The following is a 15351-nucleotide window of genomic DNA, read 5'->3' as shown; positions in this document are numbered from 1 at the left end:
TTATTTCAGAGAAAGAGAGAGAGTATGAGCAGAGGGAGTGGGACTGGGAGTGGGAAAGGAAGCAGCAGACTCCCTGCTGAGCAGGGAGCCAGAGATGGGGGGGCTTGATCCCAGGACCCTGGGATCATGACCTGAGCGAAAGACAGATGCCTAACCAACGGAGCCACCCAGGCGCCCCAAGACAGATGGCATTTTTATAAAATTCATCCATATGCTGTTTACAAGAAACACATCTAAAACAAATCAGAAAGATTTTGAGGGTAAGAGGATATAAAAAGTACATATTTTATTTATAATACAAATATTTTTGTTACATAACAATTAAGTTGCTATAGCTCTGTTAAAATCAGACTTTGAGGCAGAGAGCATTCCTACAGATGAAGAAGCCACTGTGGTCAATGAAGCAGTCACTCTCTCCTTCCTTCTCCCATTTCATCCATTCCCTCCTGGAAGCAGGAACCTGTACCTCCAGCTGGAGGAACCATCTTGTAGACAGAAAGGTACCATCCATGGGCTGGACATGGTTCAAAGGAAGCCCAAAGAAGCCCTGTGCCTTCTATAGCATCACTGCATGTGCCAAACCAGCCCCGGATTGCTCACCTTTTAATATATGTATATGAGAAAAATTAATTCCTTACTGATTTTTTTAAAAAGAAGAAAAAAGGGCGTCTGGGTGGCTCAGTGGGTAAAGCCTCTGCCTTTGGCTCAGGTCATGATCCCAGAGTGCTGGGATCGAGTCCCGCATTGGGCTCTCTGCTCAGCAGGGAGCCTGCTTCTCTGCCTCTCTCTGCCTGCCTCTCTGCCTACTTGTGATCTCTGTCTGTCAAATAAATAAGTAAATAAAATCTTTTCAAAAAATAAAAAGGAGAAAATAACTTCTTAAAGAAGCTATTTACAATAACAATGAAACTGTAAGCTACTTATGATCAAACCTATATAAATCAAGACATTAATAAGATTATTAGAAAATGTTTGCAAATACCTTAAAAAAATAGAAATACATACACCATGTCCATAGAAGTAAGGACTTAGTTCTTGTAAGGACTTAGTTCTGTAAAGACGGCATCTCGCTTCAAATGGATGCATAAATTCAGTGTAATTCCAATTAGAATCTCAACAGATTTAGTACTTGCTTACCAGATTCTCCAAGTGACATAGACCAAAAGACCAAGAAGAGCAAACAACCTCACTGTCCCATGAAACCCAAATAAGGAGTTGGACAAGGCAGGCATTCAGACCAGGCAGCTCCCCAGCTGGCAGAGCCAAAAGAGAGACAACAGGGAGAATGAAGCAGGCACAGTCCTCTGGACAAGTTCAGAGTCTGAAGTCAGAAGACCAGACCACAGATCTCAGCACAACGTTAGGTCAGTTACAAATACCTTCTAAGCAATAGTCTTCTCACTTCCTTTAATTTTATTCTTTTAAAGATTTTATTTTATTTTTTTATTTTTTTAAAGATTTTATTTATTTATTCGACAGAGAGAGATCACAAGTAGGCAGAGAGGCAGGCAGAGAGAGAGAGAGAAGCAGGCTCCCCGCCGAGCAGAGAGCCCAGATGCGGGGCTCGATCCCAGGACCCTGGGATCATGACCCGAGCTGAAAGCAGAGGCTTTAACCCACTGAGCCACCCAGGCGCCCCTAAAGATTTTATTTATTTAGTCAATCAGAGAAACACAATTATCATATGATCTCTCTGATATGAAAATTTGAGAGGCAATGTGGGAGGTTTGGGGGGTAGGGAAGGAAAAAATGAAACAAGATGGGATTGGGGGGGAGCCAAACCATAAGAGACTCTCAATTTCACAAAACAAACTGAGGGTTGCTGGGGGCAGGAGGGTAGGGAGAGGGTGGTGGGATTATGGACATGGGGGAGGGTATGTGCTATGGTGAGTGCTGTGAAGTGCGTAAGCCTGGCGACTCACAGACCTGTACCCTGGGGGCTAATAATACATTATATGTTAATAAAAAATTAAAAATAAAAAAAAAGAATTTATTTATTTATTTGGCAGAGAGAGAGACAGCAAGAGAGGGAACACAAGCAGAGGGAGTGGGAGAGGGAGAAGCAGGCTCTCCACTGAGCAGGAAGCCCGATGCGGGGCTCAATCCCAGGACCCTGAGATCATGACCTGAGCCAAAGGCAGATGCTTAAGGACTAAGTCACCCAGGTGCCCCAGTCTTTTCACTTTTAAAACAGAAGCAATTATGCCTAAAACCCAGGGATAATGGGAGGATTGAGAGATAAATATAAGTCAAACAGTGTCTAAAAATTGGATACCTCATGGTATAAATTTGTCAAACAAATATGGATTACTTTCAAGAAGAAGTGTCATTTGTGAAAAATGAGAGTCAGAGAAGAAAAACTGAGGTATGATCAACCAGTATCAGACCAAAGAGTGAGATGGTCAGACTCTTATTTTTACTTGAATTGTCTGGACCTGTGCATGTTCCCTTGGAATCCTACCACCTGGGTATGCCTAGGATGGTCCTAGATAGATAGATTGATTGATAGATCCCACAGAAGGGTTCTGCTTTGCTCTGTTCGAGTCCAGTGAGTGGGAGGTCAGCCACTGACCATATTCCTTCTGACCCATAATACAGCCTTGCCGGTGAGTTCTGGTGAGTTCTGCATTTCGCTAGATGTGCTCCTGGCTCTGCCCCAACTTCCACCAGCAAAGGTTCCCACAACTTGTAGGAGGGCAACTCAATCTTGATATTCATCCAGAAGATCATCCATCTTGACCATTCCTGACACACCTAGCTTTGTGCTTGCTCTTGAGTTCTTCAAAATTGAAGAATGTAGATACCTACATATCTCAAAACTAAGATGAAAAGCAGGGAGTTGGATAACAGGAAAATTGGGATAGCAGTTTCCTCCCAGCAGGGGTGAATGGGGAGGAGGAAGGTGTGTCTACAGAGAACTGCATAGAGGTCTACAGTAGTGGTCAGAGTTTCTTCTTAACCTAGATGGTGGACATATTATGATTATGTTTATGAAAACTGCACATATCCATTTTCTATCCTCTTCTGTATGAATGAGATAATCACAATAAAAGCACCCATCAGGACTTCATTTACTTGAATTAATTTCAAAACAATATAAAACAATGACTAGTGCAAAAGTCATTAATTATATCAATTGGTATAAAACCTATCAATGATAAGTAAACCTTTTTTCCTTCAGGATGCCTAAATTTGGAAAAGGATCAAAAGGATCAAAAGCAGGCAAAGACAATGGGAGGAAGAAAACAACTGTGTCTCAGCCAGAGACAGAGAAAGCTGATGGAGATGGTGCTTGATCTGAGCTGTCTCCTTCAAAGAGAAACACAGCCAGCCTGAGATGACCTTTCAGGGAGGGATCATAGGGAGTGAATACCCAAGCTACCCCACTCTTATCTCTTGCTAGTATTCCCTACTGACCAAACCCAAAATCATAGAACATGAGAGCTTACTGATGGAATCAAAACAAGACTCTTTTGGGGGGCACAGAGTAAGCTACAGAAAGGTAGAAAGACTGGAGAGACAAATGAAAGGTATCCAGAAGAATGACTTTTGTTCATGTGAAAAAATATAGTTGAAAAAGTCCCAGATTTGTTGAAAGACATAAAAATCAAGATTCAGGAAGCACAATAAACCCTACACAGAATGAACTCAAAGAAATACAAGCATAGACTTCTAAACTGCTAAAAACTAAAGACAAAGAAAAAAATCTTGAAAACAACCAAACAAAAATGACCCGTTACCTATAGAGAAGAATGATCCAAATTTCTGTGGTTTCTCATCAGAAGCCGTGATAGCCAGAGGAAGTGGCACAATATTATTTGTAATTGTTAAGTACAGGCACATTGTGGTACAGAAACATCTTGGTGTGACTGAACAAGGTGTAGCACGAGGAGTTTTGGGGTCAATAGTACTGTTCCTAGATCATGGTAGTGGTTATATGAATCTATGCATGTATTAAAATTCACAGAACTGTTCACGGAACAAACAAGAAGATGAGTTTTACTATAATGATAAACAGATAAATTTGGGATTATTTGCCTATCTCTATCTCCAAATCTTAGAGTCCTTTTGATATATCTATATCTAAATCTATATATATCTTCATTTTCCCCATCAAAACAGATACCTCAAGATTGTGATCTTAGCTGTATTTTCAAATAAATTGCTTTTGAGGTGTTATTGGGGAGGTTGTTTGTTTTTTAAGAAAATACAGGGATGGCATGACATCCTTATTTCCTGCAGAAGAGGAAACCATAGACCAGGGACTCTGAGGACGCTGGGAAGGAGGGCGGGGCGGTAGGGAGGCGGAGGGGGGCTGTGGGCGGGGCTTGTGAAGGGGCCAGGTTTTCTCCAAGGCTCAGATCCGCCAGATGCAATAAACAAAGGAGGTTGCCAGATTCTGACAGTAAAACACCACTTCTGAGCAGAAGGGTGAACTGGATTGGCGTTCGTTTATCTGAATGAAGAATGGAAAGAATTTATAACCAGTCAAGCCATAAAAGGACTGATTTGGAAACAAGATGGAAGAGAAACCCATACCATCTTTAGCTTGAGGAAGTAACCCACCAGGGCCTTTTTGTTAACTTTGCAAACATTTCTTAGGACAGTAGGTTTTCTAAACTTAATGACTGAGTTCAAAAACAAAATTATAGCAAGATTCCATTTAAATTCAAATCTCCAATTCCCTAACTGAATTCTCCCTCTAAGCCACATAGATGCGATTAACCTCGCCACCTAGTGGCTACTAAAAGTTTTCTTCCGGAGAAAAGAAAAAAATAATAACTTTTTCCTAACAATTCTTTGAGGACGATCAATGCATTTTTTAAAAAAAACAAATATCTACTAATACCCCCATGTGGCAGGTACGGTGGGTGCTGGAAATGAAACCATGAACAGGTTACTTCGCCTAACCCAGGTGCCACCGAAGAGGAAGAGCCAGTAAGTCCTGACGTTACGCCCCGCTCCATCAGGAATGCTCTGACGCAACTGATCACAATCATGTCATTATACCCCCCAAACTCCAAAAGTAGAGGGCAGGTGGGATGCTTCCTACAGCTCCACTGTCTCCAGTAAGTTTTCTCCCTGCCCCAGCTCATCCGCTCCAGGGACACAGTTGAGGAACCAGATATCCCAGTTCTGAGCTGGGCTCACCCCATCCCAGCGCACCCTGCCTGAGCATCCACAGAGATGTTAGCTGGATCCTGCCCCACCCTGGCCCCGCGACGCACACTTCTGCCGACTCACTGAAAGACCTTCCACACTCACAAGAATGGTCAGGAAGCAATCTTCAGGAAAGCTCTTCTTGGAAAATCGGGAGCCACAGCAGAAGGACCCCAGGAGTGGCCTCTCCCTCCCCCGCCCAGCCAGGTCTCAGCCGCAAAAGAATCTGCCCACCCCGCTGTGGAAGCAGGGCAACCCAGGTCCCAAAGCAGAACGCCCTGAGAACATCGCTCCAAGCCCCCACAGTCCGGGCACCATCGGGCTCAAAAGACAAGAAGAATTTCTTAAACAGGACACAAAAAGCATCCGCCGTAAAGGAAAAGACCAATAATCCAAAGACATTAAAATTAGAAACTTCTGACCCTCCAAAGAATGAAGAACACAAAAAGACAAGCCACATAACAGGTGGTGCTATCCCCCCGGGGCATACAAGCCTGTCCCTGCCCTGGAGGGGAAATCAGCCCGGGGCATAGTGCCTGCCCACCGTGGGCACGCGCGCAACCTTTGCTGAGCGCCTCGAACCAGCGAACAGCGGTTCCCAAACTCCGCGAGCCGCGCTACCCCGACACGAGGTGGCGCTGTTCGCAATCACGGCGGGGTGGGAAGGCGGGGCTAAGAGCGCCGCTGTGGCCACATCCTCGCAGCCAATGGGCAACCTGCCTGCTGCTCACTCTCTAACAGCCAATGAGCAGGGAGCGGTGGTCTCGCGGACGGAGAGGACACGCCCCGACGCACCGTGGGCTTTTACTCCGACGGGGGCGGGGGTGGGGGGCGAGGTACCCTCTCTACCCTAGCGGAGGCGGGCGCCGAGGGATGTGCTCTTGCAGGGAGTCCCCGCTCCCGGGCCCCATCCCCTGCCGCCCGGCCTGACCGCAGGCGCCCTGCTGGACGGAACCTCCAACGGCTGCCCCGGGAGCACCCACCTGTCCTGGGTCGCGCGGGAGAAGGGACAGCCCTGGCTGAAGCGATCACGCTGACCCCACCTCGACAGACTTGCCCCAGCCGCGTCTGCAACCCTTTCTCAAATAGGCGACCTACCCTCGCTCAAAAGCCCCCATCGGACACTCTACCATGCGTGTTCTTTGCAGCGGCCTGACCTCCCCAACTAGAAGGTCAGCCCTGAAGTCAGGGCTGGCTCAGGCGTGTTTGCATCCCCCCACAGTCCTTACCAGAGGATGTCCCAGGGACATCTTTAGGGCCTCTTTAAAGGGCCCTAAAGGACCTCTTTAAACATTGCCCAGCTCAGCCTAACTCTTAGGACAATGCTGGATCCTTTGCTTGATCCAAATAGAATGAGGCTTTCCTGTCACTCCCTAACCTGGGAAAGGAAACAGGGTGACAGGTGGTACAGAATTATTTTGGGATCCGGAACGCTGCAGGTTAACCTTGTCCATGATCCCGAGCACCATGTTCTCTGCCTGAGGGCGCACGGATTGAGTCCGCTCGAGGCACTTCGGTTGAATTTGGGTGCTCCAAATAGAAGATGTGGAAGCCAATTAGGTTCTGCCCTAGAGACTTGGTCTGGGAGCATTCTTTCTAACAGAGCCTGTGGCCAGACCTGAAGAAAGAAATAAAAGTGAGGTACTTCTGTGCTGAGTTTGCAGTAGAAGATGGACTCACTCGTGTTGGCCGTAAGCAACAGAAATGAGCCCGAGGTTTCGTATGGTTTCAGAAGAGAACCGGGGCTCTCCATATTAAGGCCGCCAAAGAATACACTGGATACGGGTGTCCGTCTTGCAGGGCTCCGGTGACCGCCCTGCCAGGGACGGGGAATGGCTCCAGACTTCCTTACTTGCCACTATGGCTTTTCTGGTTGACAAAGGGGGAGCCGGAAGAAGAAAGGAAGTGCCACGTTCTCATGGATGTGAGCCCTTCCCTTCCACTGTGCTCAGACCCAGAGACGCAGACTCAGTCTATGGAAGGACACCAGGATTCCTCAATGTGCTCCGTGTTCTTGCTTCTCCAGACGTATTTCTCAACCTTCCACCTTGCCCCGTGCCCTGGCAGGCTGGCCTTTATGGGCTGCATTCCCGCGTTCCCTCGTGCCATGGGTTCAGCCCCTTGGTGGCCCTGACAAGTAAATGAGATCGCCTTGGAAAATAGTCCCTTCCTTAAACCCTCTTCAGTCCCCCTGTGAGAATGCCAGCTGTTTCCTAACAGGACCCTAGGTGGCATGCTGAGGTTTTTTTTACTTCAACTTTACCCTGGAATTAACCTCACTCACTATACAAATAGAATATCTCCATCATGCCAGATCTGAGCTACACACCAGGGAGGCAGCGACAAAAGACAGAGGTTACAGTGAATCAAATCAGGGATGATGACGGCTGCATTGGAGGCTGGTAAGGGCAGGGGCATAGCCTGGGAGGGAGATGGTCAAGGGGAAACCACAGAGTCAAAGACAATAAGGCAAAGATGGGGGACGGGGTGGACCGGTTCCGAGCAGAGGCAGCCTGCAGAGACGTGGGAGGGAGCCGCATCCCAAGGAGCAATGGGAGTCCCAGCGACCACAGCAGCCACCATAACAGGATCCAACCTGTGGGAGCCCTTGTGGCGGTCATGGACATGACATGACAAGGAGCGGTCAGATCCCCATGGTGGAAAGGTCATTCTGGCAGAGACCAACAGATGGGAGGAGGCAAGTTTGGGAGCAGGGAGGCCGAGAAGAGTCTCCTGCAGGAAGTGGGGGGAACCGTAATGACCACAGCAGGGGGAGTGGAGCACTGGGGAGAGACGAAGCAGCTGTTCTGGAAAGGGACTCAGTGGTGTGGGCGGGGCTGGGGACGGCCACAGCCAGAGAAGGAAGTCCCAGTCTGCCAGGACTGTCAGACATCAGGCTGCACGATTTAGGTGGACGCCGCTGGCATCCCCGTGACCAAGGAGGCAAGAAACCTGGAGGGACCTTGTGTTCTGCTTGGAGTTTGTTGAGCCGGAGGTTCCGATGGGATAAGGAAATGAAAATGCCCGTGAGGAAATGCAGTATAGATCTGAAGCTTCAAATAGTGCAGACCACGGATAGGCACTTAATAATCATTTTGAAAGACATTGGGGAAGGGTACCTGGGTGATTCAGTCCATTAAACAAACATCTGACTTCTGATTTCAGCGCGGGTCTTGATCTCACAGTCGTGAGCTCAAGCCCCACATTGGGCTCCACTCTGGACACAAAAAAAGAGAGAGAGAGACATCGGAGAAATGGCACAGGCCAGGAGTCCTGACAAGCTTCCTGCTTCCGCCATGTTTATTGAGAAGTATTGAGTGAATAGCGCTACAATGGCGAATGTTTCTCCTGCACGGGCTCCATGCCAGGCATCATACCAAGTACTTCATGGCGAGCCCCTTTCCCTCACTTGTGGTCATCCTCCCAGTAACCCTTGAAGGCCTGACTAGTGTGATTCCCATTTTACAAAGGGGAAACAAACCTCTGAGAGGTTAAGTGACCTGCCCAAGGTCACACAGCTAAGAAAATGTCATAAATAGTTGTTGAATCAAGAGAGCCTAACTCCTGACCCTGGGCTTTTTCTTCATCATTTTACTGAATTAGCACCTCCATGACTCAGTCTGTACAACAATTTTCTTTTTATTCCTTCATGTTCCTTACCTCCAGGAACAGGCAGGCCATAAAGATAAGGCTAGAATTAACTACCCTCCTCCTACAGACTGTGCACTCTCAGACCTGGATCCGTCCTAGCTTTGTCACCCCCCACTAATGCTGATGCAAACATAGGGGGACGGAGCCCTTCGGCTAGTTACCAGCTTCTCTCCGAACTCCACTCCAGACGACGCATTTCAAGTCAGGTAAACAGCTGCGCAGAAAATCCAGTTGGGGTGTGACTAGTGCCATGAGAGGTAGAGGCAAACCCACATGTGCTGCCCCGTTTACAGCACTCCCTAGGCTCCTCGGTGCCTCCAGGAAGAAGTCCCCGTCCTCTCCACATCTGGCCCCCATCTGTCTCTCCAGCTGCGCCCGCCAATCCCTCCGCAAAGCAGACAACCTTGCCGTGCAGAACTGCTCTCTGTTCTGGAACTTTCCAACAAGGGTCAAGTTTCCACCTTTTCCCCCAGTCTTTTACTGTGAAAACTGTCAAACATACAGAAAGTTGGAGGGGAACTTACAGTGAAAACTCATAGATCAGTCACTTAGACTCTACTATGAACATTTTATAAGATCTGCCTTATCACGCATACCTATCCTTTCCTTTTTCCATTTTGGTTTTTTTTTTTTTTTTTATGCGTGCCAAGGCAAGCTGTATACAAGTATACACTTCAGCACACGTCTTATTAAGTAGAGTCCCATATTGGTTTTCGGTTCTGCCTTTTTCCCCTTTGAGATGGAATTAACATGCAAGGAAATGTACAGATCAGAGCTGTGTGTATTGGTTTTCTTGTTGCTGGAACAAATGCTCACACACTTAGTGTCTTAAAACAAAGGTATTCTCCTATAGAGAATTCTGGGTGTTAGAAGTCCAGAATCAAACCGGACCAAAGTCAAGGTAGGAGCGGTTCGTTCCTTCTGTAGGCTGTGAGTGGACAATCTACTTCCTTGCCTTCTTCTTCTTCTAGAACATTCCTTGGCTCATGACCTTCCAGAGCTCCAGCCTCTTGCTCTCGGAGTCCTGCCTCCTCTGGCCTCCTGCCTCCCTCTTCTGAGGACCCCATGGTCACACCTGGAAAATGCCCCCATCTGGGTGCCCTCAACTTCATCACAGCTGTGCTGTTCCTTTTGCTCCATAAAGTTATTTATTCACAGGTTCTGAGGACTAGGGTGTGGTCCTCCCGGAGAGCCACTTTTCAGCCTAGCCCATACACCCTTTAATGAGTTTTTCCAAACGCATACACCTTACACATGTGTATACACACATGTAAGCCAACCCCCTCTCCCCGTTGAGATATGGAACATTCCCACCAGCCCCAGAAAGTTCTGTCATACCCCCTCCTGGCCAGTGCCCTCTCCCGCTGCCACTACCCAGAGGCAACCACTGTTCAGATGTTTGGCCCCTTTTAGAACCTTCTGTGGATGGAATTGTAAGGTATTTTGTCTTTTGTATCTGGCTTCTTTCACACAGACAACATCACTGAGGCTTACCATGTGGAAGGGTCAGTACCAGTCTGTTCCTTTTTATTACGGCACAATCATCTATCATACAAATCAACCACCATCGGTTTATCCATTCACCTGTTGATGGACTTCGAGCTGTTTCCACTTTTTTTGTCTGCCTGTACTTTGGGACCAATTGCTGACCGAGATCCTTCAGGCTAGCCGCTGCCCGCCACCCCCCCATTAGCTCCTTTCGCACGCAATCAGCCCCACATTCCTTGGCCTCACAAGGACTGTCCTCTTTCAAGGTCCAGCACAAAAGGTTACCCTGTCGGGGAACCTTTGATAAAGCCTTGCCCCAAACCCAGACCAGGGGATGGACGTACCTCCTCTGTACCCTGGGCACACCTCAGTCTCTGCATCTGACCACGTGTGACATTTATTTGTCTCTAGGCCCCTCTGTCCTCACTCAGGACCACATCCCCAAGAGCCAGGGCCGGGGCATTCATACCTGCTCATGGAGCGACGCCTTAGGTCTGCATGATGGCCTTCGTCACCGTTTTCCCGGTCAGTGACTATCCCGAGGGGAGTTCCAGGCTGTGGCTGCCTTGTTTGGAAACCAAAACCCTGAAGAACATGGACACAGGGAAGGATTCTCAAGGACAAAGCAGGTTGGACAGTCTCTCGTGAGAGCAGGCCCCTGGAACAGGAAGACCCTCTCAGCATCCTGGGCCCTTGCCGGTGACAGCCTGAGGGAAAACCCAGGAAAAGGCAGAATTGTGGCGCATTTTCTGAGCAACAGAAAAACCCAGTGATTAGAGGAACTCCCGGAGATATTCTTGGGGTGGGAACCCACCAAGGAACCCCATGGCAGAGAAGCTTTTTCTACCCTGAGGGCTCGCAAATCTCCAAAGCCACAGAGGCCTCTGGAAAAGATTGGCTCTCAGCCCCTATGATGCTGGAAAAGCCTTGAATTGTGTCCAGAGCAAAGGCAGCCTGCTAACATACTTGAGCACCCACACTGGGCGGACCCTTCGGCTCATGCACTGGGAAGTCAGCACTGTCCCTCAGGGGGACACGCTAGAGGTCCAGCCAACTGGTGTGAGTGAGGACGCTTCTCCCAGGCAGGCCTCCAGGAGTTCCTGCTGGTGCACCGTTAGACCCCTCCTGTGGGGAGGGCCCTCAGCTGTCTGCTCCAGCTGGTGCAGAACGGAGACCGGAAGCTTGAAAAGGAGACCTCCCATGCATGGAATCTGGATTTAACTGGGACAGACTCTGATGGCTTAAGAGTTAGAGATGAAGCACCCGTTGAGGTGCGAGAGTGTCTAATCTTTACCTAGAAGAGCTAATTTTTCAGAATTGGGGCCCGCCTTCCAGGAGAAATTCTAATGTTGAGATAGTAAGAGATATACTTGAATAAATGAAATACTCAAATATCTGAAGAATTTTTTAACTATGTACAAGCAAAAGCAGGAGCATGCTAGGACATGCTTCCTAGCTCTGGGCTTGCTCAGGCTCACCCTAACATAGACACAAAAGCTTCTTTCCAGAAACAGCCTGGAAGGAATACTCATGCTGTCGAAGAGGGTTCAGGATAGGCCTCTGGTACAGGACGGTGCCCCGTTGCCCCTTACAGGGCTTGACACCGCTTTGTCAAAAGGAAGGAATGTCCTGGGGCGCCCAGATGGCTCAGTTGGTTGAGCGTCTGCCTTCGGCGCAGGTCATGACCCCAGGGTCCTGGGATCGAGTCCCGCGTCGGGCTCCCTGCTCAGCAAGGAGTCTGCTTCTCTCTCTGCCTCAGCCTCTGCCCCTGCTTGTGTGATCTCACTCTTGCTCTCTCTCAAATAGATAAAATCTTTAAGAGAAGGAGGAGAGAGAGGAGGAGGAGAAGTTATCCTGTCTTTCAGGGATGATGGAAGGTTTCAGAGACAGACCCACGTGAAAATCTAGCTGTGTCTTGGGATGTTGCCTATTAGCAGGCTCGCGTCTAGGGTGAAGTAAGGCCAGTGTACGTAGGGTCCCAGCCACGGGGGTGCCTGGGCATCCGAGAGCGGTGGGCATGCTGGCGGGTCCTCCCTCCTGAGTAAGACACAGAGCTTCCCACACTACGTGAAAGGGACCCTCTTAACTGTGGAGAAGAGCGGACCCATGGCCTCTGCTAATCCCCCAAGGGTCCCCTCCTTTAGGTTCCCCACCTGCAAAGCCCACCTCCCCTCAACGAGAACGCATAAATACATACTTCCTTCCCCTTCCCACAACTCACTCAAGGAACTTTGTAAAACAAAACTGTGCCAGATCCTAGTGCGAAACAAATCAAAGAGGGGACAGGGACAGAGGCTGGTGCGTGGAGCGTGGGTGCTGGTCCTGCGGAAGCAGAGCCCATGGAGCCCCCCCCCGCCCGCATTCTGCTCTCTCTGAGCTCAGCACCAGCACCAGCCCTCTCGCCGGCCCTCATGGTCTGGCTGCCGGTCTGAGCTGTTTGCCTGGGCTTCCTCCAGTCCCGCAGTGACGTGGAAATATATGATAATTTATCATCTTTTCACCTTTAGCAAAAAGCCAATAAGAACAGGGCAGTGGCCGTGCTAATAAAAGAAGACATCTCCAAGCCGGAGAGGAAGCACCTAGGGCACAAGCTGGGTGGCCAAGGGGCCTGACAAGCAGTCCTGCCTTGTATGGTGCCGATGGCACACTGGAATGTGGGGTCTCCGGTCACCCCGGGGCTTCCTGCCTGGCCACTGCCTTCTGCCGTGCGACGGGCTCAGCATCTTCGCCCTCACCCCTTCAGCCCCCAGCCGCCTCCAGACTCCCCTGCCGCAACTTTGCAAGTGGGTGCTTGCTAGCCTGGCACCCCTTGCTTCGGCAAATGGGGAGTTGTGTAGGGGGTGTGGGGCCAAAAGATCAAAGCAGCCAAGGTAATGAATTGGAGCCAGCAAGGGCCAGATCAGAAGCCGATGTCTGAGACTTTGGCCTCATTAGATGTTCTGTGTTTGCCACTGCCACCCAACTGCCCTGAGCCTCTCTTCCTCACCCCGACCTGGGTCCCTCTGCAATTCAGCCTCACCCCTTAATCTTATCAACCCCAATCATCCACCTTCATTCCTGCCCTGTGCTCTTCTGGCTGCCTTCCACCCCGTCTCCCTGCCCTACCCCCTCTTTGGCCTTCTGAATCCAGGTTTAAACCTTGACCTTCTAAAGCTGGGGAACAGTTACATACATTGCACAGCCCAGCATCGAGTGAAAATGCGGAGCCTGTGTTCAAAAGTTAAGCATTTCAAGACCACGCTAGTAGAGCCTAGGTTAAGTGCAGAGTCCTTCTGAGGGTGGGGCCCTGGAGAACCACACGGGTCGGGTCGTATGTCCTTGAAGCCCAAGCTGCCGTGCCCTCAGGGGCCCGTGACATCGTAGGAAGTCTCCTCCCCCAGTTGGCCACCCCATTCTCCATCCGCAGGATCGCCTTAATAGTAACCTGGGTGAGGGACTGCATCAAACTACAAAGCATTTGGAAACCAACAACAAAATGAAACTTAAGGAAGAAGAGAAATTATTTGCAAATCATATATCTGATAAGGGGTTACTACCCAAAATATACAGAGAACTCATGCAACTCAGTAACAACAACAACAAATCTCACATAAAAAAATGAGCGGAAGGGGCGCCTGGGTGGCTCAGTGGGTTAAACCTCTGCTTTCGCTCAGGTCATGATCTTGAAGTCCTGAGATCAAGCCCCTCATCAGGCTCTCTGCTCAGCAGGGAACCTGCTTCCCCCTCTCTCTCTGCCTAATTGTGATCTCTGTCTGTCAAATAAATACAAAAAAATCTTTTTAAAAAAATGAGCAGAGGGGTGCCTGGGTGGCCCAGTTGGTTAAGCAACTGCCTTTGGCTTGGGTCATGATCCCAGGGTCCTGGGATGGAGCCCCACATCAGGCTCCCCCTCCTCTGTGGGGAGCCTGCTTCTACCTCTCCCTCTGCCTGCCACTCCAGTTCCTCTCTCTCTCTCTCTCTCAAATATATATTATATATATATATATATATATATATATATATATATATATATATATATATATATATATTTTAATGAGTGGAGGATGTGAATGGAAATTTTCCTAAACAAGTGCGCAACATCAGGGAAACGCAAATCAAAACCACAATGAGATACCACCTTACACCTGTCAGAATGGCTGTCATTAAGGAGACAAGAGACAGGTGTTGGGAAGGACCCCTTGTGCACTGTTGGTGGGGATGTAAGTTGGTGCAGCCTTGGAAAACAACATGGAGGTTCCTCAAAAAAAGAAAAAATACAACTACAGCAATCCCACTTCTGGGTATCAATCCAAAGGAAATGAAACCAGGACCTGGAAGGCGTGTTTGCACCCTCATTCTGTTTCACCGTTATTCACAATAGCCAAGCTGTGGACACAACCCACATATCCATCACCAGATGACTAGATAAAGATGCAGTGTGTGTGTGCATGAATATTTTTATATGCCAGTGTGTTGCGTGCGTGTGTGTGTGTGTGTGTGTGTGCACAATGGGATATTTTTCCACCACAAGAAAGAAGGAAATCCCATTGTTCATGACAACATGGATGGACCTTGAGGCCCTTACGCTCACTGCAATAAATCAAAGAAGGACAAATACTGTATGACCTTACTTATATGTGGAATGTAAAAATCTAAACTCAAAGAAACAGTAGAATGGGGTTAGTCAGAGGCAGGGAGAATGGGGAGATATTGGTTGGGGGTAAAAACCTCCAGTTAAAGGATGAGTAAGTTCTCGAGGGATCCTGTGATTGTAGATAACGATGTGTTGTATGTTAATTATATCTCAATAAAGTTGGGGAAATAGTAACCTGGTTGAAACCTGACCATGTAGCATGTTTTTTTCCTCGACTGCCAACAGCAATGCGTCAAAACTCTTCTGACGCCTGGGTTTCTGACATCTCTTCCATCCCCCTGATGCACACAATCTGAAGACAAAACAGGAATCCCCGTGGTGTGCCAGGCACTGGACTGGTTTCTGAATATTTGAAGAAATGAGGATGTCTGCTTGAGTCCCTGACCTCCAGGACCCGGTAGAGAAGGCAAGCCTGTGGC

Source organism: Mustela putorius, unplaced genomic scaffold (assembly GCF_011764305.1).
Source record: "Mustela putorius furo isolate JIRA1106 unplaced genomic scaffold, ASM1176430v1.1 tig00000929_pilon_pilon_pilon, whole genome shotgun sequence".
NCBI classification, from domain to species: domain Eukaryota; kingdom Metazoa; phylum Chordata; class Mammalia; order Carnivora; family Mustelidae; genus Mustela; species Mustela putorius.
Note: the sequence above shows the minus strand (reverse complement) of the source record.